Raw genomic sequence first — 24,156 nt, 5'->3', positions numbered from 1 at the left:
TGTCTACCATCTCTAATGAGATTTTAGCAGCTTGCACCCCATAGATTCCCGGTTTCTCTATTACAGAGAGGGGCATGAGGTTTATCCCTAAACTAAGGTCACACAGAGCCTTTTCAAAGATCATGTTGCCTATGGTACAAGGTATTACGAACTTTCTAGGATCCTGTTTCTTCTAAGGCAATGTCAGTTGATCCAGATCACTTAGTTCATTGGTGAACAGGGGAGGTTCATCTTCCCAAGTCTCAATACCAAATAATTTGGCATTCAGCTTCATGATTGCACCAAGAAACTTGGCATCTTGCTCTTCAGTAACATCCTCATTCTCTTCAGAAGAGGAATACTCATAAGAGCTCATGAATGGCATAAGGAGGTTCAATGGAATCTCTATGGTCTCTAGATGAGCCTCAGATTCCTTTGGTTTCTCAGAGGAAAACTCCTTATTGATCACTGGACGTCCCAGGAAGTCTTCCTCCTTGGGATTCACGTCCTCCTCCTCTTTTGTGGTTTCGGCCATGATGGTCATTTCAATGGCCTTGCACTCTCCTTTTGGATTTTCTTCTGTATTGCTTGGGAGAGTACTAGGAGGGATTTCAGTGACTCTTTTACTCAGCTGGCCCACTTGTGCCTCCAAATTTCTAATGGAGGACCTTGTTTCATTCATGAAACTTACAGTGGCCTTAGATAGATAAGAGACTAAGTTTGCTAATTTAGAGGTATTTTGTTCAGAGTTCTCTATCTGTTGCTGAGTGGATGATGGAAAAGGCTTGCTATTGCTGAACCTGTATCTTCCACCATTATTAAAGCCTTGTTGAGGCTTTTGTTGATCCTTCCATGAGAGATTTGGATGATTTCTCCATGATGGATTATAGGTGTTTCCATAAGGTTCACCTAAGTAATTTACCTCTGCTATTGCAGGGTTCTCAGGATCATAAGCTTCTTCTTCAGAAGATGCCTCTTGAGTATTGTTGGATGCAGCTTGCATTCCATTCAGACTCTGAGAAATCATATTGACTTGCTGAGTCAATATTTTATTCTGAGCCAGTATGGCATTCAGAGTATCAATTTCAAGAACTCCCTTCTTCATAGGCGTCCCATTACTCACAGGATTCCTCTCAGAAGTGTACATGAACTGGTTATTAGCAACCATGTCAATGAGTTCTTGTGCTTCTGCAGGCGTTTTCTTTAGGTGAATGGATCCACCTGCAGAAGTATCCAATGACATTTTAGCCAATTCAGATAGACCATCATAGAATATATCCAGGATGGTCCATTCTGAAAGCATGTCAGAAGGACACTTTTTGGTCAGTTCTTTGTATCTCTCCCATGCTTCATAGAGGGATTCACCTTCTTTCTATCTAAAGGTCTGAACATCCACTCTAAGCTTACTCAGCTTTTGAGGAGGAAAGAACTTGGCTAAGAAAGCCTTGACCAGCTTATCCCAAGAGTTCAGGCTATCCTTAGGTTGAGAGTCCAACCATATTCTAGCTCTGTCTCTTACAGCAAAAGGGAAAAGCATGAGCCTGTAGACTTCAGGATCTATTCCATTAGTCTTAACAGTATCACATATCTGCAAGAATTCAGTTAAGAACTGAAAAGGATCTTCAGATGGAAGTCCATGAAACTTGCAGTTCTGCTGCATCAGAGAAACTAATTGAGGTTTAAGCTCAAAATTGTTTGCTCCAATGGCAGGAATAGAGATGCTTCTTCCATGTAAATTGGAATTTGGTGCAGTAAAGTCACCAAGCATCCTCCTTGCATTATTATTATTTTCGGCTACCATGTCCTCTTGTTGTTCAAAAATTTCTGACAGGTGCTTGCTGGATAGTTGTAATTTAGCTTCTCTTAGTTTCCTTTTCAGAGTCCTTTCAGGTTCTGGATCTGCTTCAACAAGAATGTTCTTGTCTTTGCTCCTGATCATATGAAAAAGAGGGACAGAAAAATTATTAATAAGGATCCTTTTTACCACAGTATAGAGGTCCCTGTGTGAGTAGAAGAAAAGAAGGAGATGAGAGAGAAAGAGAATTTTCGAAAATTATTTTTTTGAAAAAGAGTTAGTGATTTTCGAAAATAGTTTTTGAAAAAGGTTAGTAATTTTTCGAAAATTAAAATCAAAAATTAAAATAATTAATTAATTAAAAAGAAATTTTGAAAAAGAGGGAAGATATTTTCGAAAATTAGAGAGAGAGAGTTAGTTAGGTAGTTTTGAAAAGATAAGAAACAAACAAAAAGTTAGTTAGTTAGTTGAAACAAATTTGAAAATAAATTTTTGAAAAGATAAGAAGATAAGAAGTTAGAAAAGATATTTTAAAATCAAATTTTGAAAAAGATAAGATAAGAAGATATTTTTGAAAAGATGTGATTGAAATTAGTTTTGAAAAAGATTTAATTTTTAAAATCACAATTAATGGCTTGATTCACAAGAAATCACAAGATATGATTCTAGAACTCAAAGTTTGAATCTTTCTTAACAAGCAAGTAACAAACTTGAAATTTTTGAATCAAAACATTAATTGATGATGTTATTTTCGAAAATTAGGAGGTAAAGATAAGAAAAATATTTTTGAAAAATATTTTTGAAATTTTCGAAAGTAACTAAGAAAAATGAAAAAGATTTAATTTTTGAAAAAAGATTTTGAAAAAGATAGGATTTTTAAATTGAAAATTTTGATTTGACTCATAAAAACAACTAGATTTTAAAAAGTTTTGAAAAAGTCAACTCAAATTTTCGAAATTTATGAGTGAAAAAGGGAAAGATATTTTTTTTATTTTTGAAATTTTTTATGATGAGAGAAAAACAACAAAATGATGCAATGCATGAAAATTTTTAGATCAAAACAATGAATGCATGCAAGAATGCTATGAATGTTAAGATGAACACCAAGAACACTTTGATTGTCAAGATGAACACCAAGAACATATTTTTGAAAATTTTTATATGCAAAGAAAACATGCAAGACACCAAACTTAGAAATCTTTCATGTTTAGACTCTATGGATGCAAGAATGCATATGAAAAACAAGAAAAGATGCAAAACAAGAAAACATCAAGATCAAACAAGAAGACTTACCAAGAACAACTTGAAGATCATGAAGAACACTATGAATGCATGAATTTTCAAAAAATGCAAGATGAATATGCAATTGGCACCAAACTTATAACATGACACATGACTCAAACAAGAAACACAAAAAATATATTTTTTTTATTTTTATGATTTTCTGATTTTTTTGTATTTTCTTTTAATTTTTTCGAAAATCATTTTGAAAAAGAAAAATAAGGATTCCAAAATTTTTAATATGAATTCCAGGAATCTTATGCTCTTTAGTCTAAAGCTCCAATCAAAGGGTCAGGCATGGCTTAATAGCCAGCCAAGCTTTAGTATGCTGTTGATACCTTCCATGTATAGAACAACTAAGTGTGTGAGAATCAACAACCTCTTGTGATGATAAGTTGAAACCCCAGTCCAAAAGATTAGACATGGCTTACAGCCAGCCAGGATTCAACAAATCATCATGAAACACTAGAATTCATTCTTAAAAATTCTGAAGAAAAATATTTTTTGAAAACATTTATTTTTAAAAATTTTTTCGAAAACAAAAGAGAAAAATTTTTTTGAAAGATTTTTTTGAAAATTTTGAAAATAAAACAAAAAGAAAATTACCTAATCTGAGCAACAAGATGAACCGTCAGTTGTTCAAACTCAAACAATCCCCAGCAACGGCGCCAAAAACCTGGTGCACGAAATTGTGATCCCCGGCAACAGCGCCAGAAACTCTGTACGCACGTCTTAATAAATCGTTTTTCATTCACAACTTCGATACAACTAACCAGCAAGTGCACTGGGTCGTCCAAGTAATAAACCTTACGTAAGTAAGGGTCGATCCTACGGAGATTGTTGGTATGAAGCAAGCTATGGTCACTGATGAGCGGATAATTTATACGCTTTTTGACATTGTTTTTAGTATGTTTTTAGTAGGATCTAGTTACTTTTAGGGATGTTTTTAATAGATTTTGTGTTAAATTCACATTTCTGGACTTTACTATGAGTTTGTGTGTTTTTCTGTGATTTCAGGTATTTTCTGGCTGAAATTGAGGGACTTGAGCAGAAATCAGATTCAGAGGTTGAAAAAGGACTGCTGATGCTGTTGGATTCTGACCTCCCTGCACTCAAAGTGGATTTTCTGGAGCTACAGAACTCGAAATGGCGCGCTTCCAGTTGCGTTAAAAAGTAGACATCCAGGGCTTTCCATCAATATATAATAGTCCATACTTTGTCCAAGAATTGATGACGTAAACTGGCGTTCAACGCCAGCCTTCTGCCCAAATCTGGCGTCCAGCGCCAGAAAAGGATCCAAAACCAGAGTTGAACGCCCAAACTGGCACAGAAACTGGCGTTCAACTCCACAAATGGCCTCTGCACGTGCTACACTTCAGCTCAGCCCAAACATACACCAAGTGGGCCCAGGAAGTGGATTTATGCATCAATTACTTACTCATGTAAACCCTAGTAGCTAGTTTATTATAAATAGGACCCTTTACTAGTCTTTTTGACCATCTTTGGTCTTAGTTTTAATCCATTGTTCATCTTAGGAGACTATTGATCACGCTTTAGGGGGTTGGCCATCTCGGCCATGCTTGGACCTTCACTTATGTATTTTCAACGGTAGAGTTTCTACACTCCATAGATTAAGGTGTGGAGCTCTGCTGTTCCTCAAAGATTAATGCAAAGTACTACTGTTTTCTATTCAATTCTTCTTATTTCTCTTCTAAGATATCCATTCGCACCCAAGAACGTGATGAAGGTGATGATTATGTGTGACGCTCATCATCCTTCTCCCTTATGAACGCGTGCCTGACAAACACTTCTGTTCTACATGAATTAAGCTAGAATGAGTATCTCTTAGATCTCCTAACCAGAATCTTCGTGGCGTAAGCTAGAATGATGGCGGCATTCAAGAGAATCCGAAAGGTCTAAACCTTGTCTGTGGTATTCCGAGTAGGATTCAATGATTGGCCATGGACGCGCGCGCACACCAAGTGATGACAAGTCATCTTAGCCTAGTTTCACTAGTCTTTTTCTTTTGTTTTCAATAGATTTTATGCACTTTCTTGAGACATAAGTAAGGCAATTGGGTAGAATTTCATGTTTCCTTTGATTCAATCAACCATGGATAAATTAATGCATTTTCATGAGATTTTATGCTATAATTGTCATATATTATGAAAGAGAAACAATCTCATGATTTTGAGCATAGCTTTGATGTTTTTGATTGATTGATGATAGGTGAAAAGAGCTTTGAAGAGGGTTGAAAAAAGAAGGAATGGCAAAGAGCAAGAGAGGACAAAAAGCTTGAGCCAAAGTTTGCCTCAAACTTTAGCTCAAACGTGAGGAAGAGCTTGACTTCACCCTAGAGGCATCAAAAGTTTGTGCCAATATTTGCCTCAAACTTGAGGTCAAATGTTGGCACCCTCAGAGAAAAAGAAGAAAGACACAGGGAGCAAAAAGCTTGCGCCAACGTTTGCCTCAAACTTTGAGTCAAACGTTGGCGCCACAAAAAGAACACCCAGGAGGAAAAAAGCTTGCACCAACGTTTGCCTCAAACTTGAGGTCAAACATTGGTGCCATTTGAGTATGAAGAAGAGTCCCTGATTGAAGGCTTGATTGAGCCACGTTTGCGCCAACGTTTGCCTCAAACGTTGGGCCAAACGTTGGCCAAAGGACATGCAAGGGAGGATCCACGTTTGAGCTCAAGTTTGACCTCAAACTTTGAGCCAAACGTGGATGACAGCACGGGAGGCAATCTGCTACAAAAAGCTTGAGTCAAATTTTGCCTCAAACTTTGACTCAAGCTTTAATGGTTCATGGCCCGGTTCTGACCTGGTTCACAAGTGGGTTTCTTTCCAACTCCAAGAGCAATCAACAGAGGCTTTTGTCAACCCAATTCCATCAAGAGCAAGGGCCCAGTTCAAGGCTTGAAGATCATTTGAAGAGAGTGTATAAATAGCTTAGAATTTAAGTTTTCGGGGAGCTTTTCTTTTTTTTTAGTTTCGCTGGGTAGTTTTGGAGAGCTTTTGGTTAGGAGTTATTTTGAGATTCTGAGTCTTGGGGAAGGAGAATTGAATTCTCTTCTTCTTAGTTTTCTTGTTTTCAATTTCATTTACACTTGTCTTAAATCTTGGGTTGAAGAATTGAGGAAATTCTGTCTCAATCTCACCTTGAGATCTCTCTGTCTCACTTTACCGCAACTTTTGGGAATTGAATTTGGTTTTACTTCTTCTTCTGTTTGATCTTTAATTTTTCTTGCAATTGAATTCTGAATTTGGATCTAGAAAGGCAGTGAGATCTAGACTTGGTTATGTAGTCTCTTGGGTCCTGAGATCTGAAATTTCCTTTTGATTTCTCTGTTGAACGCTTCTTCAAGCAATTTACATTTTCTGTTTGAGATCTACTGCAATTAAATTCATCTTTTACTTCCCTGCTTGTTGCAATTTACTTCTCCTTGTTTAATTTCTACAATCCCAATTCCCAACTCCTTTTATAATTCAAGCAATTTACATTTCTTGCACTTTAAGATTCAGCCATTTACATTTCTTGCAATCTAAGTTTCTGCAATTTACATTACTTGTTCTTTAAGATTTAGCTTATTTACTTTCTTTGCTCTTTAATTTCCTGCAATCTACCCTTCTCCCTTTACATTTTAAGCAATTTAGTTTCTGCAATCACAAATCACTCAACTCAACTTCTGTTTGCTTGACTAAATCAACCACTAAACTAAAATTGCTCAATCCTTCAATCCCTGTGAGATCGACCTCACTCACGTGAGTTATTATTACTTGATGCGACCCGGTACACTTGCCGGTGAGTTTTGTGTTGGATCGTTTTCCACACATCAAGTTTTTGGCACCGTTGCCGGGGATTGGAATAGATTGACAATGATTAAGTGAAGTGGAGATCTAGATCAAGCACTTTTTCTTTTCTGTTTCTTTAACTTTTAACTAACACGCTAACTGTTTGAATTTTTGCTTAAGCTAACTAAAACTTCATTCTAGCAATAGATTAAAGTTCTCCTGGTTTCTCTGGCTTTGTGTGATTCTTATGCTTTTGCTTGTTGAATATACGAGAGAAACAATTTCCTTTTATTAATCTTTTAAGCCTATCAACTGTTTGATACATTGTGTCAGCTAATTTTCTGATCACATCTTGGGCATGAATATATTCAATCTTCATTTGGACAGTTTGTGATTGTGCAGATCATGGAGGGGAACTCAGTGAATTCCAGTAAGCAGGGGAGTAATATCCCACCTTAGATGATAATGCAACCCACAATTTGGAGCACCCACTCATCACCATGAACGATGTTGCTCAATGGTTTGAAGCTTTCCCACAAGGAAGCATCATTGGATGGGAAGAACTAATAAGTGAACTCCTGACCAAGTTGAAACCACCTCAGGGAATTGTTAAACCAAAGGCAGAAGTACAACCATTCACCCAAGAGAAGGAAATTGAAGGTGTTCGTGCAGTCATGAACCAAAACAAGCAAATGCATCAGCAGACTCTGCAACAACTAGAGATAATGGTCAGAAAAATCAATGAGCTGCGAACTGCTGTAGTAAATGCATACAACCTAACTCAAAACTCACATGGTTGGAATCAACCTGAAAAAGGTTTTGGAACAATTGACCATGGGCAACAAAATCATGAGCAATCACACTCTCCACGTAGTACCTCAAGCATGTTCCAACACAAGTTCCAAGGTGATGTATACAACCCACCCTGGAGGACTCATTACAACTGGAGGAGGAGTGAGCACCAAAATCAAGGACCAAGGGACTTCAACCACAACAACCCCAATTTCCCAAACCAGCAAAGACACCACCATACCAATATTAACCACTATACATCACCACCACAACACTCACCCTTTCAACCTCAGACACCCCACGACCACTCAATCTCACAAGACTCTCAGAGGATCACCAACTTAGAGATCTTGATAGAGAGAATAATGAAACACCAAGAGGAAGTGAGTAAAGAGCAAGAAGCCTTAATAAGAGGACTTGAGAGGCAAATGGCACAACTGGCTAAGCACCTTGCAGAAATGGCTAAGGAGAAGGCAATTACGTCCCCCAGAGTCACTGAAGACAACCTGAAAGACAATGAGAAAGTTGCCAGGTGTGAGAAATGTAAAGCGATCATAGAGGCAAGTGAGAAGAGGGCTATGGGAAAAGAAGCAATCATCAAGGAAAAGCCCACAGTAAGAGGAGGAAACCAAAGGCAATAGAAGCCTCAGCTTCCATGATCAGAGGATGAAAGATGTCAAGCTAGTGACAATAAAGAAGCACTTTGTTGGGAGGCAACCCAACCTGAGGTAGTTTTCCTTTCATAGCTATTTTAATAAAAGAAGGTTAATTAGCTCTATCTATATTGCAAGAAGCTAAGTTTGGTGTTGCACACCAAAACAATATAAAGGAGAATGAAGGATTCTAAGTTTGGTGTTCCACCAAAATCCCATCATAAAATGTATTCTCACCTTCTGCATAATGCTAGCTTCAAGCATTTAGATAAACTAGTTAACTATTCTACTGTTTCCTAAGTTTTTAGTTTTATTGCTTTTGAAAAAGAAAAAAAGAGTTTCACACATGGTTAATCTGATGCATGAGAACCATTGGCAAGGTACTAAGTTTGGTGTTCCCACACCAAAGTAAGTTCAAAGGCCCACAAATAAATCATGCATGCTAACCAATTTTTTTAAGTGCTTGGGGAACAAGCAACTTTCAATATCACTGCAGAGCACCATGCAAACTTTTGGAAAGATTAAGTATTATCAATCAAAGAGATGAAAGAGGGATGTGAAGACCAGCAATGATGATGATGAGGAGGAGGACAGCAAGTAAATTCCAAAAGGTTGTATTGTTCAGTGATTATTTTATATCAAATACTGCTATGATTGAAAGTGATATAATACCCCTGCCTGTCTACATAGTATAATTTTTCTGTAATTCAATAATTAAAGATGCTTGATTTTTCACAACATTACACTTTTCAAACTTGCGTGCACTCAGGATTTCAAAAAAAAAAAGGGGCACCGCATGATAGTTCTTTGAAAAGAAGGATTGAGGAATTAAACAATTTTGAGGCAAGTAAAAGGTTAAGAGAAGTGGTGGTTCTGGTTGTGTGATTATGCATTGAGGTTGCATGCTTATGAAAACTTGCATGGGAGCTCATAGACAGAACATAGAGTTTAAAGAAGTATTGTGGAGATTTTCGAACATTTATTGATCCAAGAAGCAGCAAACAAAAGAAAATAAAGAAGATATAAAAACAAAGAGAACATGACCCAAGGCTCTGAGCATCAATTACTAGGCAGAAAAGAAGAAAGAAACAAGAACTCAAAGAGTTATTATCCTAGTAAATGCTTGTGGTCGAACTGTGTCAAAGAGAGAGGCTTGAGCAAGTAAATTCTAAGGGTTGCTTCAACACCTAATACCTTAAAACCAACTGGTTTAGGAGTATTGATTGAAAGCTTATCTAAAGAGCCGCTTTGAGACATGACACTTAGAGTCACGGCCAAAGCACAGAAACTATAAGCTGCTTCAAGGTGATTACCTATAGAGACATCTCCATGATATTATTTGGATGAAAGTTCTAAGACCTAAGACCCCCAAGATGTAGGGACTAGTAAGCACTGAAGCCCTTGCATGAGCATATAATTTAGAGTTCACCCCACTGTCACTTAATCACTTCACTCACAGGATAGTACATGTAATTCTTCAAATCCATTCTAATTGAAAAACCTTTGAGCATAATTCTTTTCTTGCTTGGGGACAAGCAAGCTTTAAGTTTGGTGTTGTGATGACAAGTCATCTTAGCCTAGTTTCACTAGTCTTTTTCTTTTGTTTTCAATAGATTTTATGCACTTTCTTGAGCCATAAGTAAGCCAATTGGGTAGAATTTCATGTTTCCTTTGATTCAATCAACCATGGATAAATTAATGCATTTTCATGAGATTTTGTGCTATAATTGTCATATATTATGAAAGAGAAACAATCTCATGATTTTGAGCATAGCTTTGATGTTTTTGATTGATTGATGATAGGTGAAAAGAGCTTTGAAGAGGGTTGAAGAAAGAAGGAATGGCAAAGAGCAAGAGAGGACAAAAAGCTTGAGCTAAAGTTTGCCCGCGCTTACGTGCACTTTGCGAAATCGCACAGGGACGCATACGCGTGCTGTGCGCGTACGCGTCGGTGTTGATTTATGATTTTTTAATGAAATCGTGGCCAGTGAATTCTGAAGGCCTGCAAGGCCCAATACAAGTCAACTTTGGCGCCAAAAAACACTCAAAAAGGACCAAGAATTGAGGGGAGAAGGGGGATCATCTATCATAACACACATTAGGCTAGTTTAGTTTTAGTTTTAGAGAGAAAAGCTCTCACTTCTCTCTAGGATTAGAATTAGGATTAGGTTTAGTTCAATAATTTAGATCTAGGTTTCAATTCATGCTTTCCTCTTCTTCTACCTTTCAATTTTATGTTGTTACATTCATCATTCTTCTATTGTTGTTATTTCTTTCTTCTATTTTGTTTGTAGATCTACTCTTATTCATTCTATTTTCTTTTAATGCAATTTGAGGTAATTCATGTAGATCTTGTTTCCTTTAATTGTTGTTATTAGTTCTTTGCAATAATTGTTGTTAGATTTTATTGTTGTTATCTATTTACTATGCTTCTCTTTAGTACCTTCCAAGTGTTTGATGAAATGCTTGGTTGGATTTTAGTGTAGATTTTGTTCCTCTTGGCCTAGGTGGAGTAATTAGTGACGCTTGAGTTATTTAATTCCTTTGTTGATTGATAATTAGAAGTTGCTAATTGATTTGGATACCACTAAAGCTAGTCTTTCCCTTGGGAGTTGGCTAGGATTTATGGAATCAAGTTGATTCATCCACTTGACTTTCCTCCATGGTTAGAGGTTAACTAAGTGGTAGCAATGGACAATTTATGATCATAATGGAGGAGGATAACTAGGATAGGACTTCTAGTTGTCATAATCTTGCCAAGAGCTTTTCTAGTTGTTAGTTTATTTTCATTGCCATTTACATTTCATGTCTCTTATCCCAAAAACCCCAAACACACTCCATAACCAATAACAAGAACACTTTATTGTAATTCCTAGGGAGAACGACCCGAGGTTCCAATACTTCGGTTTATAAATTTAGGGGTTTGTTTTAGTGACTAACAAAATTTTTGTATGAAAGGATTAGTGTTGGCTTAGAAACTATACTTGCAACGAGACTTCATTTGTGAAATTCTAAACCATCAAAAGTCCTCTCATCAAAATGGCGCCTGACGATCAGGTTTTTCTATCGGTAAAGAATAAAAGTAATCGCATTGTAAGTATAGTTTCTAAACCAACAGAAAATCCTTTCGTACAAAAGTTTTGTTTGTCACTTAAGCAAACCCAATAAAAGTGATAACCGAGTATTTAAACCTCGGGTCGTCTTCTTAAGGAATTGCATGGAGGTGTGACTCATTATTATCTATGTAAAAGGTAGAGTTCTGGGTTTTTAAAAGGTTTGAACAAGTAATTTAATTGACAAGAAAAATAAATTAATAATTAATAAAACTCTTGGCAAGGTATGAGAACTGGAATTCCTATCCTAGTTATCCTTATCAATGGTGATGAGAATTGGGTTTTAATCCCGCTTAGTTGAGTCAAGTGGACTAATTAATTTCGTCTTCAAGTACTAGTCTTTCCTTTGGAAAGGCTAGAGTTATTAGAACTCAAATTAATCAGCAACTCCCAATTTCAACCACTGCTTTATTTGATAACTCAAGCGTCACCAATTACTTAACCAGAGCCAAAAGGGAGAAAACATCTAAATTAAATTAAAAGCATTCATATAAATAAAGCAAGCAATATCGAATCTGAAAATACCTCAAATTATATTAATTAAGAAAATCAATCTAAACATAAAGAATTCATAAGCCAAATTGGTAACATGAGTTAGATACGAATAAAAGCATTAGCATAAATAAAAATATAAAAGGAATATAGAACCTGAGAAGAAGTTGAAATCCTAAATCCTAATATAAATCCTAATCCTAATCCTAAGAGAGAGGAGAGAACTTCTCTCTCTAAAAACTATATCTAAATTATAGAAAGTGAATTATTCATCGTCCCCCTTCATTTCTCTACTTTGCAGCCTTTAATTTGTGTTTTCTGGGCTTGAAACTGGGTCTGAAATAGCCAAGAAATCGCTGATTGCGAAATCTGCCACGCTAATTTTCGTCACTGCAATGTGCCCACGTGGAGCACGCATTCGCGTCTCCTAGCTGTACGGCCACTATGGCAAATTATATATCAAATCGAAGTTCCGAACGTTAGTTTTTAATGCAACTGAAACCGCATCATTTGGACCTCTGTAGCTCAAGTTATGGTCGTTTTAGTGCGAGAGGGTCAGGCTGACAGCTTTGCAGTTCCTTCAACTTCTTGTATTCCTTCCACTTTTGCATGCTTCCTTTCCATCCTTTAAGCCATTCCTGCCCTGTAATCTCTGAAAACACTTAACACACATATCAAGGCATCGAATGGTAATAAGAGAAGATTAAACATATCAAAATTAAGACCAAAGAAGCATGTTTTTAATCATAGCACAAAATCAGGAAGGAAAACGTAAACTCATGCAAATCATATGAATAAGTGTATGAAAGATTGATAAAATCCACTCAATTGAGCACAAGATAAACCATAAAATAGTGGTTTATCAGTGCCGTTGCCGGAGAATTGCAATGGTGTTATATTATTGGTTATTGTATATATGTGAATATTGTGAATATTTTGCTTGTTTGATTTAGTAGCTAGATTTTATCCTCTTGTTTTTGTTCCTTCTATTTTTGTTTTTGCTACCATGAACTCTAACTTGGCTATGGGTTTGGTCCTAATTGTGTTGTAAGAAATGTGGACTTCAATGATGACACTCATTATGGATGGAACCAACAAAGATGGGAGGACCCTCAAGAAATTAATCACTCCTATTGGCAACAACCTCTGGATACTTATAGGTATAATCACCATCCTAATACATGTCAATTCAATGGCTATGGTGGAACTTTATGTGAAAAGCAATTACCACCATCATATGCCTATAACTCTTATCCTCAACATGAACCTCAAGCATTCTCACAAGCCTCTCATTACCAAACACCTTCCTATGATCCATATCCATCATATGACCAATCACCCATACCATATTCTTATGACCATTATGAGCAAGAACTTCTACAACCACCACAACCTTATCATGACTACTACCATGAACCACCTCAATGCACACTGTCTCCATACCCTTACCAAGAAGAACCACCTTCCTACTATGAACCCTCTCTTCAAAATTATGAACCCTCCTATCCACCCCAAGCTCAAATAGATGACTCTCTCACCTTGCTACTTCAAGGACAAGCGGATATGCAAAGGAACACGCTAGAGTTTTTGACTAACTTGACCAAGGTAGTGCATACTTTAGCCTACCAATGCTTGAACACTCAAGCTGCTTCTATAACCACATGTGAAGAATCAATTGAAGAGCATAGCATGAAGGAGAGATTGGAAACTTCGGTGGGTGATGAGGGATGCCACTTTGTGTTAGAACAATTGGAGGAGCCTATGGCTATTAAAGAAAAGGAAGAAGTGGTTGAAGATTTAAGAGATGTTGAAAGTCCAAGGGAATGTAGCATCATGGAGCATTCTTCCAAGAAGCTTGATGTTGATGTTGAGGATGGTGCGCAACCTCCAAGGCATATCATCGTTGGAGACTTGAAAGAGGCTTATCAAGAGATGGATTCAATCATGGATGTATTCCTATCTACAATTGAATCCTCTCCCAATGGACATGAAGTTGAAATTATAGAAGAATGTGCACAACCTCCCATATCCTTGGTGAGCAATGAGAAAGAGAGCGAATCGGAAGAAATCTACAAAAGGAAAAAAGTTGAATTGGTGTATATCGAAATTGAAGAATATGAAGAGGTTGATCAAGAGATGAATTCATTCATCAATGAATTCCTATCCAAAATTGAATCACCTCTCATTGGGCATGAAATTGAAGTTCTTGAAGACAACACCTAGCCAAGTGATAAAAGGAGAAAGGTTGAAATTGAAGAAGCTTGCGAAGAGGTGGAAGCAACTAAAGAAGAGCCTAAAGAAGTAGACCTCTCATTGTCTAAGTGTGGGGAGGTCTCCCTCCCCGAGTCACCATCCAACACAACATTCAAGTGGGTAAAATTCTTATCCCTAAGCTTTACTTTCTCACTTGAATATGGTTTGATTGAAAATGATGGTCAACTTAGAGCTCTTTGTGGAGTTAAGAGTAGGAAAGAGTTATGTAGTGGTTGGGAACATCATTCTAAGCTCATGACGGATGCAAGCTCAAAATTCAAGAGCAATGGTTGGTGTGGAACCAAATTGCATAGGTCTAGGAAGTTATTTGGAACCTTCTATGAGAATTCTAAGGTCATGCCACCCGGATGGAATATTGATGACCAACTCAAGGACGGGTGTCAAAACAAAGTGTGGGATCCCGGATCGCACAAGGAAAATCAAATTTGGGAACTCATGGTTTGTGAAGAACTTCGTCAAAGCTTGAAGATATTAACTTTGAAGAATGGAGCTTATTGGAGATTCAAGCATTGGTGGATGTTCAAAGATAGCTTCAAGCACAAGCCTCCTTGATATGAAGCTCCCCATAAGTCCAACTTAAGGACAATAAATAAAAGTGCTAGGTGGGTGACACCCCACCATGGTAAACTCTTTCCATTCTCTTGTATGTATACCTAATAAGTGATTTGAGTTGCCATCATAGGTAGTTTTCTTCTTTAATACACTCTTATACATTTTGTTTTGATCGATAGGTTATAGTGTGTTTTGATTAGTTTAACTTGTTGTTAAAATAGGTTACTTGAAGTGCAAGTTGTTGTTAAAGATTTTTGTTAAATCTGAATTTTAGTTACTTTAGAGTGTCTATATGTTAGGAGAGTGTCAAATTCTATTTCTATGTTTCAAATATATATATAAAAAGGGGGGAGGGGGGGGGGGGGAAGACGCGCGCGCACGCTGTACGCGCACGCGTCCATGAGCGGATGCAACACCATAGATTTTCCAGAGAGTTGGGTCCCTCTTGTGAAAACGTTGAGCCTTTAGCCCAACTCGACCCACGCGGACGCACACGGTACGCGTGCGCGTCCATGCAGCGATGGAGGGCACACGTGAGCGCGCACGTCGCGCTTGCGCACAACTAGACCAGATGGCCAAGCACGCGGAAGCACACATTGCGCATACGCGTCCCTATGCGGCTGGCCCCAGCCCATACTTCGTGCAGACAGTTGTGCTGGTGCTAGGCCAGCACTGAGCCCTCAGCCCAACCCTTCGCATGCACACGCATACAATACGCGTACGCGTGCTTGCTAATTCTTCCAGCCATGCATGAGTGCACAAGACGCTCCCGCGTCCATCCCTATATCCATCAAGGCACGCGGACGCGCACTGTGCGCGCCCGCGTCAGTTCCAAAATTAGGATAACCCTAAGGCGCGACGAACACTCGTGCAGGCGCTCCCTTTCACCCTTTTTCTTCTCTAACTCCTTCTTCTGAACCCCCTCTTCTCCCCAGTCACCTCCGCCGGCCACGCCGCCGCCGTCGCCGCTTTCTTCCCTTTCCTCACCCCCATTCTCTCTCTTCATAACTCATTCCTTCTTCCTCTCACTTCCTCACCCTCTCAATTCTTCCCTCAACTGCCACCGCGCCGGCTCCTGTTGCGTCGCCGTGGGGTCGCTGCCACCACCATCTGAGGCGGCCACTATGTTTCTGCCCTGCCTCATCCCTATTGCCTTCCCATTTCCCCATTTCTGCCCTGCATCCCAGGTTACCAACCTTCACTCCCGCTCTATTTCCTTTTCTTAGTCTGCTTCTGTTATTAGTTGCTGTTAGCCCTTATTAGTTAGTTAGGATTTGATTTTGATTTCTAGGTTAGATAGAAATATCTGCTGTTAGGTAATTAGGTTCTGGATAGAGGATTCTAGGCCTGATGATTGCGCCATATCTGTTTACCTAATTGTGCATATATTGACTGCTTGCTGAGTGGTGTTGATCATTTTGCTGTGACGCATTCTTTATACTTTACTGCCTGCTGCATTTCTTATTTTTTGATTCTGTTGTTGCTGCCTGGTTTTGTTCATCCCACTTATCATCATGTATACTGCCTTTTTGCTGCTATTTGTTTATGCTTCTTGTTTTTTTTTGGATTCATATGTCTTTCCTACTGTTAGTTGCTGCCCGGAAACGTCCGAATTACTGCCGAAATGCTGCCCAATTTTCTAGAATTGCTTTGCTTTCAAACATCTTGCTTATGATTGAACTTGTTGGCTTTGAAATTGCTTATTCACCAAGCTACATCAAGTTTAATTCTTAGGTATCCTTGGGTCAGTTTTCCATATTTCATACGTTTCCTGTGACTTACTTTGAACCATTCCTTGTTTCCATTTTTCAAGATTACCGAATGCCCTTATCTTGTGCTTCCCTCCTCATTCAGTCTATCTTGCTATTTTATGGAATTGGTTCATGCATTAGCAACGATTGGTGCATTTTGCTTGTGTAACTCATCTTCACTCAATATATTGCTATCTTGGTTGGTGTTACACTACATGCATTTCAAACTTACAACATCAATTTTTGCAAAAAAAAAAAAAACCGATGGCCAAAGAACTGATTGATGACTTGTTTCAATTAACTACTTTTCTTGCAATTCCATATTTCATCATCAATGACTGCCCTCCCCTCATGTATATGAACATGCTTGTTGTACCCATTCTGCATTTTTCTGCTACTTAGGCTATTCTCCATCATACCACTAACTTTCAATTTTGTTTTTCTTCTTTTTTCTAACTCTCTAACTTGTCTAACCTACTAACCTCACTTTTCAATCCATCTAACTCTCTAACTATTCTTTTGAGGTGTGATGATGAATATGCCTAATGCATAAGCCTTATGCTACATTGCTTGAGTTACTTGATTCTTGGTTTATGGATATGTCTTTTGTGCTTACTTGCATTTCAAGCTTCCAATTTTAGTTCACATCATGATTACTTGCCATTTACCTTACATCCTGAATATGCTTTCCCTTGCTTCTTGCTGCTTGTTTAATTGCTTATACTTTGTTCTATTCTAATTTTCAGGATGTCAGCTAAAGGGAAAGGCAAGGTCACCTCCAGAAAGAGGAAAAGGGCCTCAGATTCCCCTTTCTCCCCTTATGTGGATTATTCGAAAAATCCTATTGATGAGGTGGAGAGGGCGAACCAATCCCTTCCTGCCCAGGATTTAGTCAAGTTCCCGAATCTCTACTGTGAACTTCTGTTCCCGAGCTATAACTCAAAGAACTTGAACGTTGAAAAGCAGCTGGTCCTTCCATCTGATCGGAGACAAACAATTAATCACCGCATTGAGAGGATGGGTTTGGACTTTGTGGATCGAGAGCTTAGCCGGGTGAACCGGTCTTGGGTGCAGAAATTCTATTGCAACTTCTTCTGTCACACCCTAGACTCGGTCCTGGTTAGAGGTGTTCAGGTGCCCATCACTGAGCATGATATTGAGGATGCCCTTACTTGTAGGCCGAAGACAGGTGATACTGATGCCTTTGAGCAGGCCGAGGTGGATGATGCCAGGGCATTTTGGCCAGTTTCACTGACCTTTTCTTTACTGTTTTAGGGTAGTTTCATGCATTTTCTTAGAAAATAAGCAAGTTTTGGGTAAAATTTCACTTAAATCTTGATTCAAGCAAACATGGTGCACTTTACATGATTTCATGAGAATTTTGCATGAATTATATGACAAATTGGATGATGCATGTCTCATGACTTGGATTAGAACTTTGATGCACTTTATTGATTGATTTCAGGACAAAGGAAACAAGGAAGAACCACGTTAACAGCCACGTTAGTCTAACTAGACCACTAACGTGGAATGGGAGCTAACTTGCAACGTTAATGAGAAAAGTAATCGCCAATAACGTCTTCGAAAGCCATAATAGCCCACGTTAAGAGTCACGTTAACTAAGTTAACGTGAACTCTAACGTGGAAGAAAGAAATAAGGCCAACGTTAGTGACACTCACCTTTGTCACTAACGTTGGACCAAACTCATAAGTGGCCACGTTAAGAGCCACGTTAACTCAGTTAACGTGGACTCTAACGTTGGAAAGCAAAAGAGAAGCCAACGTTAGTGACACTCACCTTTGTCACTAACGTTGGACAAGCCACAATAAGCCACGTTAGTTGCCACATTAACTTAGTTAACGTGGAAGCTAACGTGGAGAAAGCAAGTGATCGCCAACGTTAGTGACACTTACCTTTGTCACTAACGTTGGAGATGGCTATCAACACCACGTTAGAAGCCACGTTAACCTAGTTAACGTGGACTCTAACGTGGGAAGTAGGGGCATCTTGGAACTTTAGTGACAAAGGTAAGTATCACTAATGTTCTCGAAGGATTGGCAAGCCTACGTTAAGAGCCACGTTAACTAATTTAACGTGGATGCTAACGTAGGGGGAAGGGAGGACTCTCAACGTTATTGGAAAAGGTGAGTCCCAATAACGTGTGCGAAGGACCAAGAGGCAACGTTAGTGGTCACGTTGGTGCCACTAACGTTGAAGTTAACGTGGATCATCCCTGGGTTAGGAACGTTAGTGAAAAAGGTGATTGTCACTAACGTTCTCAAACCTACACTCTCACTTAATGTTAACACCACTAACGTCCTGAGCTAAACACCCTGCCTACTTCACACTTTCTCTTGATTTAAACTAGAGGATAACTGATTCAAACTCAAGATCCAAAGGCCCATATCCAAGACTTGAAGAACCAACTAGAAGATCAGAAGAGTAGTATATATAGGGATAATTTTGAATTAGAAAGAAACTTTTTTGGTAAAGTTGGAAATTGGAGAACTACTCTCTGTATAATTTTACTTTCTCTACACTTCTAGTTTTACTTTTCATAATGTATTTTCCATCTTTGTTTTCGATTTCCAGAGCTATGAACAACTAAACCCCTTTCATTGGGTTAGGGAGCTCTGTTGTAATTTGATGGATTAATATTAGTTTTCATTATTCTTCTTCTATCTTTTCTCTTGATTTTACTAGAAAGCTTTCAATCTTCATCCAATTGGGTAGTTATCTTGGAAAAGAAGCTATTCACACTTGGATCTCTTCTGAACCTTGGAAGAGGAATGAAGAGATCATGCTAGAAATGCTTTCTCATGTTGGACCAAATTGGGGTTGGATGGATATGGTGACTATAATTCTACCAACACTTAATTTGGGAATGCATGTGGTATAATCAGTGACCATACTTCATCTCTTCTCATGAGCAATTGACCAAGGAATTGGCTATTGATCAAGATTTGAGAGATTGGATTACAAGGAATTGTAATTCGATCACTTAAGATTGCCAAGGATATCAATGAACGCATTGATTGAGGAAGAGATGAAAATGAACTTGATCCAGAGAATGCAACATCTCCTAAGCCCAATGAATTCCCCATTGCTGATCTTACCCATTCCCTTTAATTTCTGCAATTTACTTTTATGAGCATCTTCCCCATTCCCATTTAAGATTCTACAATTTACTTTCCGCCATTTACATTCAGCTCTTTATTTCCAGTAATTTACATTTTCTGCTATTTACTTTCCCGCCATTTAACTTTCTGCAAAGCTCAAATCAAATTCTGCTTCGCTCAACTAGAACATTCCTCTAATTAAAGTTGCTTGACCAATCAATCCCTGTGGGATTCGACCTCACTCTATTGTGAGTTTTTACATGACGACAATTCGGTATACTTGCCGAAGGAAAATTGTTGAGAGACAAGTTTCCGTGCATCAAGTTTATGGTGCCGTTGCCGGGGATTGATTTTGTATCAACAATGATTAAATTGGAGGATAACTAGATTGATCATTTTTTTTCTTTTGTTTGATTTAAGTTCATTTGAGTAATTTACTTTCTATTCAGTTATTCTCTTCCCTTCCCCCTACCCATTTTCTTAGTTGTTTACAATTCAGTCCACTAACCCACTAACTGTTTGATATATTGCATCACTCACAGTAACAGCATTTCTGTAGAAATTACTTTCTGCATCTATTTCCTTGCTTGTGCCTTGTTGGTTGTATGACAGGGAGAAGAAGCGGGGCTTCAACTTCCTTTGATTCTGAACCTGAGAGGACCTTCCTTAGATTAAGGAAGGAAGCAAGAGGAAAGAGAGTAGTTGGTACTGAGGAAGAGGAGGAGTACTTTGAACCAGATATGGACGAGAATATGGAGAACCATCATGAAGAAGAGGCTCACAACCATGGCAGAGAAGGTCTAGCAAATCATGCTAGGTAAGAGAGAAGAGTTATGGGTTCGTACATCAATCCAAACCCAGTAAATTGTGGAAGTAGCATCCAAAGGCCAACCATACATGCCAACAACTTTGAACTAAAGCCATAGCTCATCACCCTTGTTCAGAACAATTGTTCATTCGGAGGAGGTGTCCAAGAAGACCCCAATCAACATCTAACCACCTTCCTGAGGATATGTGATACTGTGAAGTCTAATGGTGTTCATCCTGACACCTATAGACTACTTCTGTTCCCTTTTTCACTCAAGGACAAGGCATCTAAATGGCTGGAATCCTTCCCAAAGGAGAGTATAGCAACCTGGGAAGATGTGGTAAACAAGTTCTTGGCAAGATTCTATCCTCCTCAACGGATCAACAGGCTAAGAGCTGAGGTGCAAACCTTCAGGCAGCAAGATGGTGAGACTCTATATGAAGCATGGGAGAGGTTTAAGGACCTGACAAGAAGGTGCCCACCATATATGTTCAATGAATGGGTGCAGCTGCACATTTTCTATGAAGGTGTTTCTTATGAATCAAAGAAGGCAGTAGACCACTCATCAGGGGGATCTCTGAACAAGAAGAAGACCATTGAAGAAGCCATAGATGTCATTGAGACTGTAGCAGAGAATGACTATTTCTATGCTTCTGAAAGAGGCAACACTAGAGGAGTGATGGAGCTAAACAATGTGGATGCACTGCTGGCCCAAAACAAGCTTATCACCAAGCAGCTGGCTGACCTCACCAAGAAGATGGAGAGGAACCAAGTAGTAGCAATCACCACCTCATCAGCAACCCAAGAGGGAGTAAATGCAGAGGCAGAGGATGAGCAAGAACAAGCCAACTACATTGGAAACTCACCCAGGCAGACCCATGATCCATACTCCAAGACCTACAACCCTGGTTAGAGGAATCACCCAAACTTTGGGTGGGAAAATCAACAAGATCAAAGCCAAGATCAGAGACGTTACAACCCCAACAACCATGCAGCTCACCAACATTCCACACAGAGATCATATCAACACCACCCTAACAACACCTCTCCACATCCATACCAAAACCAAAATAACCCAACTCACCCATCCAACCTCAACTCATCATCATCTGAAGATAGACTCTCAAGGATTGAGAATATACTTGAAAGCATATGCAAAGAGATTCAAGATAACAAGGTATTCAAAGAGAAGGTGCAAGCCAATATCAAGAAACAGGGAGAAACCATCAAGAGGCTGGAATTTCAAGTGGGATACTTATCTGAGAAGATCCCCAAACCTACTGATAGCTTCCTAAGTGACACAGAGAAAAATCCGAGAGGTGAAGCAAAGAAAGTCAGATGGGAAGATTGCAAGATGGTTACTATAAGTGATAAGGAGACTGAGGAAGAGCTGAACAACCCATTAGAACAACCTGAAGACACTTCAGCAGGAAAGCATGGGGAGAATCATCAAGAAACCATAATTACACAGAAGGAGCTGATACAGAAGGAGCTGCTGAGACTCTATGCACCCTTTCCCCAATTACTAAATGGCTGTGTAAAGAAGAGACTATACTCAAGGTTTTTTGACATGTTTGCATCTCTCCACGTAAACATACCATTCATCAAGGCCCTCCAACAAATGCCCTCATACATTAAGTATATGAAGGAACTGCTGACCAAAAAAAGCTCACTCAAGGGAGGACAAACTATAGTGATGAATAAGGAGTGCAGTGCTCTCATTCAACCAGAGCTGCCTACAAAGAGGAAGGACCCAGGGAGTTTCTACATCCCCTGTGCCATAGGAGAAATAATGTTTGATAAAAGACTTTGCGATCTGGGAGCAAGCATCAACTTAATGCCTTTATCACTTATGAAAAGGCTACAGATCAATGAGATAATACCCACAGATGTAGTTATCAGGCTGGCTGACAAAACTCAAAAACAAGTAGTAGGAGTGGTTGAAAATGTGCTAGTGAAGGTTGGAAAATACTTCCTGCCCACAGACTTTGTCATCTGGGACATGGAAGAGAGTCACCTGCACCCAATCATATTGGGAAGACCATTCCTGGCTACAGCCAGAGCACTTAAAGATGTGGAGCGAGGGGAGCTAATTTTGAGGATCCATGATGAACAACTCACCTTCAATGTTTTCAAGCCCTCACAAGAAACAGATCAAGAGAACAAAGAACCAAGCAAAGATCACAGTGAGATACTGAAGGAAGAAACAAGTACTGAAGCACAACCAGCACATCTGGAAATCTCCTTAGTTGGGGAACAAGGCAATTAGCAGCTGTCACAGCTCAAAGAAAATCAGGAGGAACCTAAACCACCAGAGCTTATGAGACCAGCAACAAAACCTATTTGGAAGAGGAGGTCACAAAGAGCAAGGCAACATCAAAAGGAACAAAGAAGAAGGTTCCAATGAGGTGGAGGAACAAGAAGATCCCTACAGAGGATTTCTCTCCAGGGGATAAAGTAATCTCAGCTTACTTCCCAACCATTCCCCCCAATCTCCCCACCATCCCATCTCAGCTACCTAAAGTTTTTACCATCAACAGAGTCCTCTCCTTAGAACATGTGGAGATCCTTGATGAAGCCAATGGAGATAGATTTACTGCAAGGGGAGAGGACTTGAAGCACTACCAACCACCCTGATAAAGGCATAACGTCAAGCTAGTGACGCTAAAGAAGCGCTTCATGGGAGGCAACCCATGTTTTACATGCATTTAAAAATAGTTAATAAATCAAGGTTCATGAAATTCAAATCAACTTGATATGCACTTGAATGAATCATTGTGTGCAACATATAGTGAGGAACAAGTTTGGTGTTCAAGGCACACTAAGAGAACATGAATGTAACCCACATCATGTCACTCTTAGGGGCCTTGAACAAATCTTTTACACCACATGGCACCAAACTAAGTTTGGTGTTGCCAATGTTGCATACATGGATATTCAGTTAATCAGTTGGTTGGCATTCATGAATACTACTTAGTTAGTTATAAACAAAAACTAAAAAAAAGTGGTAGTTGTTCCCATTTTTTTTTGCCGCCACTATCCACACAATTAACAATTACACTTTTTCTTGTTTCGTAGGAAAATTGATGGACAATTGTAAGAAGATCCATCCTCCCCGCCGGGAACAACTCAGAGGTGAATCTCAAGAGAGCCACAATGGTGCACTGTATACTCAAAGGAGGAGAGATCAAGGTTCATGAACTCATAGCCCAAGGCATTAGGAAGAAGGCCGAGAATAGCGATTCTAGAGGAAAGTTAGGCTACCCCAGCACTATCTTCCGACTATGCGACAGGGCTGGGGTGGTGTTTGAAGACGAAGACCCCGAGTGGATAAAAGAGGGCATTCCAATTACGGTCTGACGGATGAATGCTGTTGCATCTCCCCTACCTCAACCGAAGCCTAGGAAGAGGCCAGCCCATCAAGTAGTAGAAGGACAAGACCTAGAAGAGCAAGCCCCAGCCACCTTGAACATGCACCAATTACAAGAAGCTATTGATGGCTTATCTAGGCAATATTGGGAAAATCAAGAGGCACAGAAGGAACTCCAGCTACAAATGATGAACCGCCAAGAATAATCATTTTCTAGATGGACGAATCAACAAGGGGAGTGGCAGAAGTAAATGATGGAGCAGCAATTGGAACAAGGAAAACAATGGGGTGAATCTTTCCACAGGATAGAACAAAGGCAAAATGAACAACAAGAATCTGTCCAGAAGCTAATCAACATCCAAGCACATCAGGGTGCACACAT

At 39.1% G+C, this 24,156-nt stretch overlaps 2 non-coding genes across 2 annotated transcripts; one reads left to right on the top strand and one right to left on the bottom strand.

Annotated features, from left to right (window-relative positions):
* The first annotated feature begins 1,276 nt into the window (after window positions 1-1,276).
* LOC148561475 (small nucleolar RNA R71) lies at window positions 1,277-1,384 on the top strand. The gene has a single exon (XR_015886672.1). It is a non-coding gene; the product is annotated as a small nucleolar RNA R71 (small nucleolar RNA).
* Window positions 1,385-20,789: 19,405 nt separating this feature from the next.
* LOC148561474 (small nucleolar RNA R71) lies at window positions 20,790-20,896 on the bottom strand. Its single transcript, XR_015887122.1, has one exon. It is a non-coding gene; the product is annotated as a small nucleolar RNA R71 (small nucleolar RNA).
* Between the last annotated feature and the right edge of the window lie 3,260 nt (window positions 20,897-24,156).

The sequence above is a fragment of the Arachis ipaensis genome, chromosome B6, assembly GCF_059453495.1.
Source record: "Arachis ipaensis isolate K30076 ecotype BB chromosome B6, ASM5945349v1, whole genome shotgun sequence".
Taxonomy (NCBI): Eukaryota; Viridiplantae; Streptophyta; class Magnoliopsida; order Fabales; family Fabaceae; genus Arachis; species Arachis ipaensis.
Note: the sequence above shows the minus strand (reverse complement) of the source record. Positions and strands in the feature narration are given on the sequence as shown.